The sequence below is a fragment of the Gossypium raimondii genome, chromosome 11 (genome assembly GCF_025698545.1).
Source record: "Gossypium raimondii isolate GPD5lz chromosome 11, ASM2569854v1, whole genome shotgun sequence".
Classification (NCBI taxonomy): domain Eukaryota; kingdom Viridiplantae; phylum Streptophyta; class Magnoliopsida; order Malvales; family Malvaceae; genus Gossypium; species Gossypium raimondii.
In genome coordinates this window covers 55,328,836-55,338,610 of record NC_068575.1, presented here as the reverse complement: position 1 = coordinate 55,338,610, position 9,775 = coordinate 55,328,836, and the positions used below count along the sequence as shown (strand labels likewise).

The 9,775-nt window shown below is 29.7% G+C and overlaps 1 long non-coding RNA gene across 1 annotated transcript; it reads right to left on the bottom strand.

Moving 5' to 3' along the window:
- Positions 1–5,000: 5,000 nt before the first annotated feature.
- LOC128034976 (uncharacterized) lies at positions 5,001–8,532 on the bottom strand. Its single transcript, XR_008191358.1, has 2 exons — positions 8,166–8,532; positions 5,001–5,137 (listed from the first exon to the last, which is right to left on the bottom strand). It is a non-coding gene; the product is annotated as an uncharacterized LOC128034976 (long non-coding RNA).
- Between the last annotated feature and the right edge of the window lie 1,243 nt (positions 8,533–9,775).

The following is a 9,775-nucleotide window of genomic DNA, read 5'->3' as shown; positions in this document are numbered from 1 at the left end:
GAGAAAGAAACCATAATACTTTTCATCAACACTCTAAAAGACCTATTCATTAACCACATATTGGGAAGCGCTACCATGAGCTTCTCAGATATGGTAATGTCCGGTGAAATGATTGAAAATGCAGTAATGAGTGGGAAGATAGACGAGAGAGAAAGCGCCAAAAGATCAACCCCGAAGAAAAATGAAAATGAAGTGAATAATATGAGCAAAGGGTATTCTAAATCAGTCAATGTAGGCCAGTTAAGGGCCGTGACTACTAGTTATCACGACACTTCAAGGCAAGAATCCAACTCGAGGCCAAGCACAGAAAGAATCCAGTTCACACCCATCTCGATGACATATAGACAGCTGTATCAGAATCTGTTTGATGTGCATGTGATATTTCTGTTCTACTCAGAACCCGTGCAACCTCCGTTCCCGAAATGGTATGATGCGAATACCCAATGCGAATACCATGCGGGGATAACAGGACACTCAATTGAAAACTGCACTACATTTAAAAAGTTAGTTAAAAGGTTCATCAAGATGGGCATCGTGAAGTTTGACGATCTATCAGAATCTAATGTGGCAGGAAATCCGTTACCCAGTCATCTAGACCCAGGGGTAAACGCGATAACTGAGAATGGAGGAAAAAGAACCAAAACCAATATTGTAGAAGTAAAACCCCCACTGAAATGGGTTTTGAAACAAATGATAGGCATGAGATTAATCATTCAGAATTCGGAGAAGAGACCAAAAGGGTTGATGAGCTACTGTGAGTTCCACGCTGAAAAAGGTCATGAAATCCAAGAGTGCGCTGAATTGAAAGCTTTGGTGCAGAGCCTAGTGGATAATAAAGAGTTGAAATTCCTTAAAGAAGTCAAAGGCCTGGAATGAATATTGGGAAATTTAAATGTTAACGTCGTATCCGAAGAGGGAGTCGGGGAAGAGAATTTATTAGGGAGTATTTTGAACGATGGAACTGCGGAAGAGATCCCTGTATTTTTTAGACCTAATCCGAAGTAATGTCCAAAACATGCTTATTGCAAGCCTAGGAGCAATAAGAATCCTTTTGTGAGATAGGCTTATGTCCAACACCTTTATTTGAATAAAATGCATCTTTGTTTCTCACTTTGAGCAAATATTCTTTTATTGTTTCCATTTCATTCATAATCATACTATACAGATAAATATTATTAGATTCTTTTATTCTTTAGATTTACCTTCGTCCTTATAACAGGTCTCCAGATATCAATGATATGAGCGACACTGCTATTGACTTAGAACCTCCTTTTGAGCAAGATATGTGTCCAGAGGAACCTCAGGACTTTGAAGGCGGCCGAGACTGTAACTTATCTCTTGATTTGTCAAAGATGGGAGAACAATATGAGAAACAAACCCTACCTTACAAAGAATCAATGGAAGCCATGGCCTTTCTCTATGTAGGGCACGGATGTCATTGGACCGATCTCACCAAAAGTTTAGCAGTCATTGATTCATCTTTGTGGTCGTCGATTACTTCACTAAGTGGGTGGAAGCTGCTTCATATGCCAATGTCACCAGACTGACAGTCAGTAAATTCTTTAAAAAAATCATATGTCGGTATGGAATGCCGAAGAGGATCATATCTGACAATACACTAAATTTGAACAACAGCACAATATCAAAAGTTTGCAGTCTGTTCAAGATTAACACCATGTCGCCCCAAAATGAACGGTACAGTGGAGGCAAAAAAACAGAAACAAATAATAATAATAATAATAATAATAATAATAATAATAATAATAACCTCTATCGGGGCAACGCCTTTCTTTTTTGTTTATCACAGTTTTTCCCATTAAAGTCGAGATTTCTTCCCTCTGAGTTTTTTTGATCCAATCCCGATTGAAGAGAAAGGTTCAAAGTTATCCGTCATGGTCAAATGTACCAAAAACAAATAATGCTAGCTCACAAAAAAATGTTCGCCCTAGAGAATTCCATTAGGGGGACCTGGTATCGAAGAAGATCCTTCCCATACAAAAGGACTTTAGAAGAAAGTGGATGTCAAATTGGGAATGACCTTATGTGGAAAGCCTTATCTGGAAACGCGTCGATATTGACCAAGATGGATGGCAAGAACTTGCCTAATCCTGTAAATTATGATTTAAGTAAGAAATACTTCACTTTAAAAAAAATAAAAATAAAAAAAGAAACGAAAAGAAAAATGAAAAGAAAAGAAAAATAAAAAAAGGAGAGGACAAGGTGAAAACCCGCAACACTTGGTGGTGCAATAATTTAAACTATATATATATTTTAAAAAAATACATAGCATATATGAGAGACATAGGATTTTTTTTGTGTAACACCCCTAACTCGTATCCATCACCAGAATAGGGTTACAGAGTGTAATAGGCCAATTTGCGTGGCCCATTTTGTTAAACCAAATAAATAAATAAAAAATATTAAAGTTTAGCCCAAATGTCCATTTACAAACCCAATACAATATAAACCTAAACCGAATTACCCCAATACACCCCAGCCCAATAGCCAACTTAGCCCAAATGGCCCAATACCAGAATACACAACAATAAACCCTAGCAGCTTCCTGCCCTCGCGCCGCAATCAAACACAGGATCTGCCCTCGTGCGTGCGCCACCTCTGAGCCGTTCCTCACACACCTCTGTACGGCCACCTCCGTACTTCCAGGCTGGCCGAGTACCTGCAAAAAACACACACGAAAACAACAGCAAATAGAAAAATAACAGCATAGGGGTGAAATTTTTATTTTTTCATTTTATTTTCTATAAATCGGGCTATAAAAAAAGCCATTCGAACGCTGTAAAGAGGATTACGCATTGAGAATACAAAAAAAGTCGAAATATTGAAAGGTGACTTCCGAGTTTCTTTTACATTTTCATTTTGCTAGTATCAGTTTTCTTTTTTTCTTTCTCATATTTTGTGTGTTTAATAGTTATTAGTTAAGAGATAAAACAATAAAATAGGGAAAACGTACCTGGCGATAGGATTTCGGCCTTCTCCGTCGTCATCGGAGAGCAGGTTGGAATCGGAGACTATTCGCATGCCTTTGGTACGCAGAACGGAGCAGAAGACATTGGTTTTCTTTAGGGTTTCTCAAATGAGAAAGATGTTTAGATTTTAGCCTTTAAGCACAGGATTAAAACGCCACCGTTTGGAGTCGATGCAATGGCTCTGAAACGGCATCATTTCGGTAACCGGATCCAAGCGGTGACCCGACCCGGGAAGGATCCGCGCACTATGGGTTGTTTGGTTTATTTATTTAGCAAGCCCCTCTGTGTTTATTGAAATTATGATTCGGTTTCTGTTTTTTGATTTGTAATTTATACCTCGAATGTAATTTTGTATTCATTTAGATCCGAATTTAAACGGCGTTGTTTCTGTGATGACTTGGATTGTTATGATGTTTGTGTTTAATTGCTAGTTTAGTCCTTCAATGTTGAAACAAGTTTCGATTTAATACAAATTCAGTTTTCTTTTTAAAATTCCACAATATTTTTAATTAATTAAATCCTACTTTCGTATATCATAATATTTAACATTACTTGTAACATTTATTTTATATAGTGTTTAAATTTATTGTAGTTCAAAATATAATAATTTTTTATTTTTAATTCATTATACAACAATATTTGGAGTCAATTGTATTTTAATTTTGTCTTAATTTATTATTATTCTAATTTTCTTTAAGTCTCGATTTAAAATTTGTTGATTATTGTTCTAAACTTCAAAAATATTTTGCATATTTAATCCTCGATTTCAAAAGTCTTTTAATAAATCAAATTTTACAATAATTCATATTTTAATATCATTTTAATATTGGCTAATATTATCATAATGATTGTTGTCAATTTTAAAATTATTTTCTCATATCTAATGTTGTCTTCAAAAGTTTTCTTTAGATAAATTAATTTATATTTTAATTCATCATTTTAACCTTATTTTAATATTTAACTTATTATTGTATTTTAAATTTGTTTTTAAATCTTCATATTAATTGTTTAAATCAACGTATCCTTAGGAATTTGATTATTGATTTATTGGATGTTTAGTTATTAATACTGAATGAATTATATGTTCGGTTGTTCTTTAATGTAAATTTAGATTACTATTTATCTTTTGCATTATATATCGCTATTCAATTATATTGTTGGTAAGAATTGCATCTCATTAAAACATAATAATCGTTTTATTTCAAAATTCCTAAAAAAGCTTGGTGTTTAATAATTCTTGAGAGAATTGTGCCCTAACTTGCTGGGCTTCAATTCTTCTCAATGAATTTATATCATCAAGTATCCATTTTATTTAAGCCGTACAATTTTAAAATAAAATTCTTTAGATTTCAAAATGTTGGATCCTAACTTACTGGATACGACATTTTGTTATCTAGATTTTAAAATAAAGGCAATATTTGATGTTTAAGAATTTCGAGAAATTGAACCCTAACTTACTGGATTCTGGTTTCTCGATTGACTCAAACAATCAAATATCCTTCTTAAGACATGTTAAAAAAAATTTAAAACAGGGACGAACCTAACTTCGAAGATTGAACTGTTGCACTCTAACTCACTGAGTGTGGTGATCTATTTCTTTGAAATGGGTCCGTCCACTTAACCAATTCAATTATTTAAGCTTTCATTTCGTGGGATCGTATTTTAAAATCTTTTCAAAATTTTGACATTAAGACATTAAACAATCAATTAGGTACCAATTTTGGGCGTCACGAGGGTGCTAACCATTCCTCGTGCGTAACCGACTCCCGAACCTGTTTTCTCAAAATTCGCAGACCTAAAATTTCCTTGGGTGAACCGGTCACACCTCGATAAAGGATCGGTGGCGACTCCAATTTCTATTTTTTTGGTCGACAACTAAACTTTTTTTTGTTTTCAAAAAAGTGGTTTCGACAAAGAGCATTACCGGAGTTTACAAAATAATTTACAAACATTTTATTTCATCAAGCATTCATAATTTTAACCAATCAAAATCAAAACATTAATGAGCTAATGTTGGCCAATTTAACTTATACATGCCATTATAACCAGAATCAAATCATCCAAAATTACTGATAGAACCAATGGATAGTGTGATATATCTCCGATAAGCTTCCAACCCAATCGAGCTTCCGATAATCATTTCAATACATCTAATAATTATACATATTACCAATAATAATTCAATTCCAATAATAAAACACATATTTATATAATATTCATCACCAAATAACATTCACTTTAATTAAAATTATACAGAACATAATTCATACGAACTTACCAGGCTAAATTGCAGAAATACCAAAATTCAGGGACATTTTGATAATTTTCTATTTTCCTCGAATTTCCACCCAATCTTGATCTAAATTAATATTTTATTCAATTTATTAATTTAAATGATAAAACAATTCATTTCATGCAATTTGGTCACTTTTTGACATTTCGCAAATTTACCCTTAAAATTTTACTTTTATTCAATTTAGTCCCTGAACCTAAAACATGCAAATTAATCATTTTGAATGAAAACTCATGCTAGTTGAATAATCATATATTTTTCCTCCTCCTCCTCTCAATTCCACATCCTTAATATATATAACATGCTTATATGTAACATTATCTATAATTTCACTATTTATTTATATATTCATTCAAAGTTGTCCACTTATGCATAGTTACTAAATTATTTATATCTTGAGCTACGGAACTCCGAATTAAGATCTGATAAATTTATATGAAACTAGGCTCATATATATTCTTACCATAAAATTTTCAGAATTTATGGTTTAGCCAATAAGTGCAGTTTATTCTTTAAAGTCATCCCAGTTTTGTTGTCTAATAGTTTCGACCCTTCTTCACTAAAAATTAATTATCTCCTCATACGGGATTTGGATGATGTTACCATTTGTTTCTATTGAGAATAGACTAATTAAGGATTTTAACATATAAATTTAAGCCCTTAATTATTTTTCTCAAATTTTTGAAAAATTTTCCAAAGTCAGAACAGGGGAAACCGAATTCATTCTGACATTGTCTCACAAAATTTATTATATCTCATGATTTACAATTCCATTACTTACGCCGTTTCTTCTATGAGAAACTAGACTCAATAAGATTTAATTTCATATTCTGTTCATCCTCTAATTCGATCTTCAAAATTTATGGTGATTTTTCAAAGTTAACCTATTGCTGCTGTCTAAAACTGTTTTAGTGCAAGATGTTGATTACTAAGTTTATAACTCCCTTATTCCCTTTCTCTATAATATTTCTCACCACTTTCACTTATTTCCCTTCACTAATATATCAAGAACATTAGACCTTATATAAGAAAACTCTACTATAACATCATTTCTATGCTTTTCAATAATATCAAACTTAAAAATATATTGAAATCTTGATGTTCTTACCTTCTCCTATTAGTTTCAACCTTTAACTTAATTTTCTCTCTCCTCCAGCTTCTCTTTCTTGAATCGAACTTGATATTCTAGCTCCCCATAGTCTCCTTGTTATCTTTCTCTCTTGATGGATATTGAAATTCTTTTGATTTCTAGGTGAAAATGTTGAATTTTTTGTGGAAGGACCAATTTGTAAAGAAAGTAAAACTTTCTTTCTTTCTCTCTTCTTCTCACGTTGGTGCATGGGAAAAAATGGTGGGATGGTGATTTTTCATCTTCCTTTTCTTATATATATACTAAATAAAATAATAAAATAATATTTAAAATCAAATTAAAATATTAATAAACTAATATTTATTTAATTAATCTAAAATATCTCCAACATCATCATTGCCTTCTAGATTTCTCTCTCTTCTAATTGATCATTTTGCCCTTTATAATCTTTAAAAATTTCATCTTTGAGTCATCACTTAATTTGATAAAATTGCAATTTAGTCCCTCAAAATTCTTCACATTTTCAATTTGGTCCTAATTCATCCATTTTCCTTAGTTTCTAGATTATTCCACCCTTAAAATATTTTCACCATTGGTCCTTCAAATTTTCATATTTACACTTTACCCTCAAATTTTGAGTATTTACTCTTAATCAACAAAACTTTTCTCACTTTTACGATTTAATCCTTTCTTGAATTAATATATCATAATATACTTTCCAATGTTGCCATAACTCAAAATTTCCCTTTTGTCACTTTATTCCTTATTTTACTATATTAAGGATACCTACTTTCTTCTGTAGTAATTTTGGGACATTACATTTTGTTACCCATATAATAGATTCTTATTCACCTCCAACTTTGATTTTTATTCATACTAGTAACTCAGAGTGTGAAAATTACATATTCATGTAATAAAACATATAATTTGTAGTTACAAATAATATGATATATGCAATAAAGAGAAGATTAGGGTCAAGATTTTACAACCATAAGCAAAAGTGTAGTTGGATAAAAATGTGATATCCAACATTCAAATTCGGACGTAAGAAACCAATACTCAATCTCCACTTGTTTTTTTAGCGTGTGAGTGACATTTTAATCATTTTATTTAATATCAAGATATAATGAGAAAATATTAAAATAATTTTGATTATTTATATATTATTAATAGATGTGAAAAAATGACAATTTATGTTTATAATAAATACAACCATAACTCGGTTAATAAATAAAATTATTTAACATAAAATAATTTTATAATCGTAATTATTAAATGATTACTTTCTCTATATTTAAAATGTAAGTTCATAAATCTTATTTACTATATTGCATTAAATTATGTTTAATAGAAAATAATTTTAATGATAGTCAAATTATTTTTCCTTTAAATTTGATTTTAAAATCTTTTAAAAATATTTATGCAATTTAGCTATAATAATTTTAAATATTTCACTTCTATCTACAACATTATCCATACCACAAACAATAATTAGTGAGCTATTTATTTAATTTTTCATAGATCAAATTTATACTTTTACATTATTTCAAACTTTATTTTATTCAAAAATAAATTATTTAAAACTTTATTTCTAAAATTAAAATTTATTATATATATTATTTCTAAAATCATTAAATTTTTTTTTCTAAAATTTAATATTATTTAAATAATCAGTGATATTCAAAGCTTAAAGGATCAATATCGAAGTGTCAGATTCTATTTTATCCCGAGGTTAGAGAACAAAGAAGCCCACAGTCTAGCAAGAGAAACACTCAAGAAGGGAAGGGAACAGTACCTGGAGGGAGAGACTTTACGATCATCTAGAGGAGAAATGGAGCCAATTCATCGGGTTTCTTCAGAGTAAAAGAAATGAGAAGACTTCAGCGGTCGGTAATATGAGACGACATTTGAAATGGGTGGAATAGCACAGGTCTGAAAAGCAAAATTGATAAGGAAAAGATATGGAAAGATTTGCTTTTATGTTTCAGTGGTCTTGGGAAGAAGAAACGTCAGTATCATTTATGAAGGCCAACTGACTGTTCGGCTGGAAACAATTTAAAATTTCATTTATTTTCTCTTTTTTTGTGCAAACCAAACAGATATTGGCCTGCTTAATTTTGTTATTTTGTTTTCTTAGGGCAAATTGGGTTTAGCCCAATGAACTTTATTTTTGTAATTTATCAATAAAGTCCAGTCGAATTTTTCAAAAAAAAATTATTTTAAAATTTATTTCTTAACTTACCTATAATATATATTTTTAATATTTTAAATCACTAATTATATATACATATTATAACAATTTTATCTTTAAATTCCTTCCTCATAATTATCTTAAACAATATTATTATAAGTTTTGATCATATTAACACAATACCTAAAACTACCCATAACCCTCCTCAACCCATACAACAACTAAAAAGAAAAACTTAATATACATTTAAGTTGTTTATATCTTTCAAATATTGTTTCATCAATAATTTTAGTTAATATATTATTATTTAAATAATAAATTTATAAAACACATGAACAACTCATGCATCGCACGAGATAGAAAATTAGTATTATATATTACTATATACACAATATTTAAGGAAATAATTTTATGGAGGGTCTAAAACTATGTTAGTGGATGCCCTAATTGTTTGACACATCACCGCTATTAATATTAAATTAATGTGTAGATATTATTATTAATTACTAGTATTTATAATATTTAACAATAATTTAATTTAATTTATTTTAGTATATACCATATCATATTTGTATATTATATTACAAGGTACACAATATTTAAGGAAATAATCCTATATGGAGGTCTAAGATTGTGACAAGTGGATACTCTAATTTTGACACATCATCATTATTAATATCAAAATAATATTTAGATGTTATTATTAATTACCAATATTTATAATATTTAAAATAATTTATTTTGAGTATAAATCTATATATTATATATCAGTGGAAATTATCTATTCACACTGTAAATTTTAATGTTAGCTTATTTTTTACCTTATTTTGAATACTGATATAAAATTGCCTTTATATTCAGCATTAAGATGTATTTTTTAATGTAATATAAAATTGCATTTTTTAGTATGAAAAATCAGTGGAAATTGACTTTTCACACTGTACTGTATTTTTATGTTAGCTTATTTCTTACTTTATTTGGAATATTCATATAAAATTTTCTATTATATTCAGCATTTAATGTATTTTTATCGAATATAAATTAATAGCTTGAAAATGGGTGGAATTTTGATTGTGTAGATTGTAATGGCACGTGGCATTGTATTATGCTGCCAAATGTTGGATAACCAATTATGCCATGTAACTAAAATTTTCTATTTTGTAAAAAAACCTAGCTATAAATAAATAAATCTATATTAGATTAGATATTTTTTA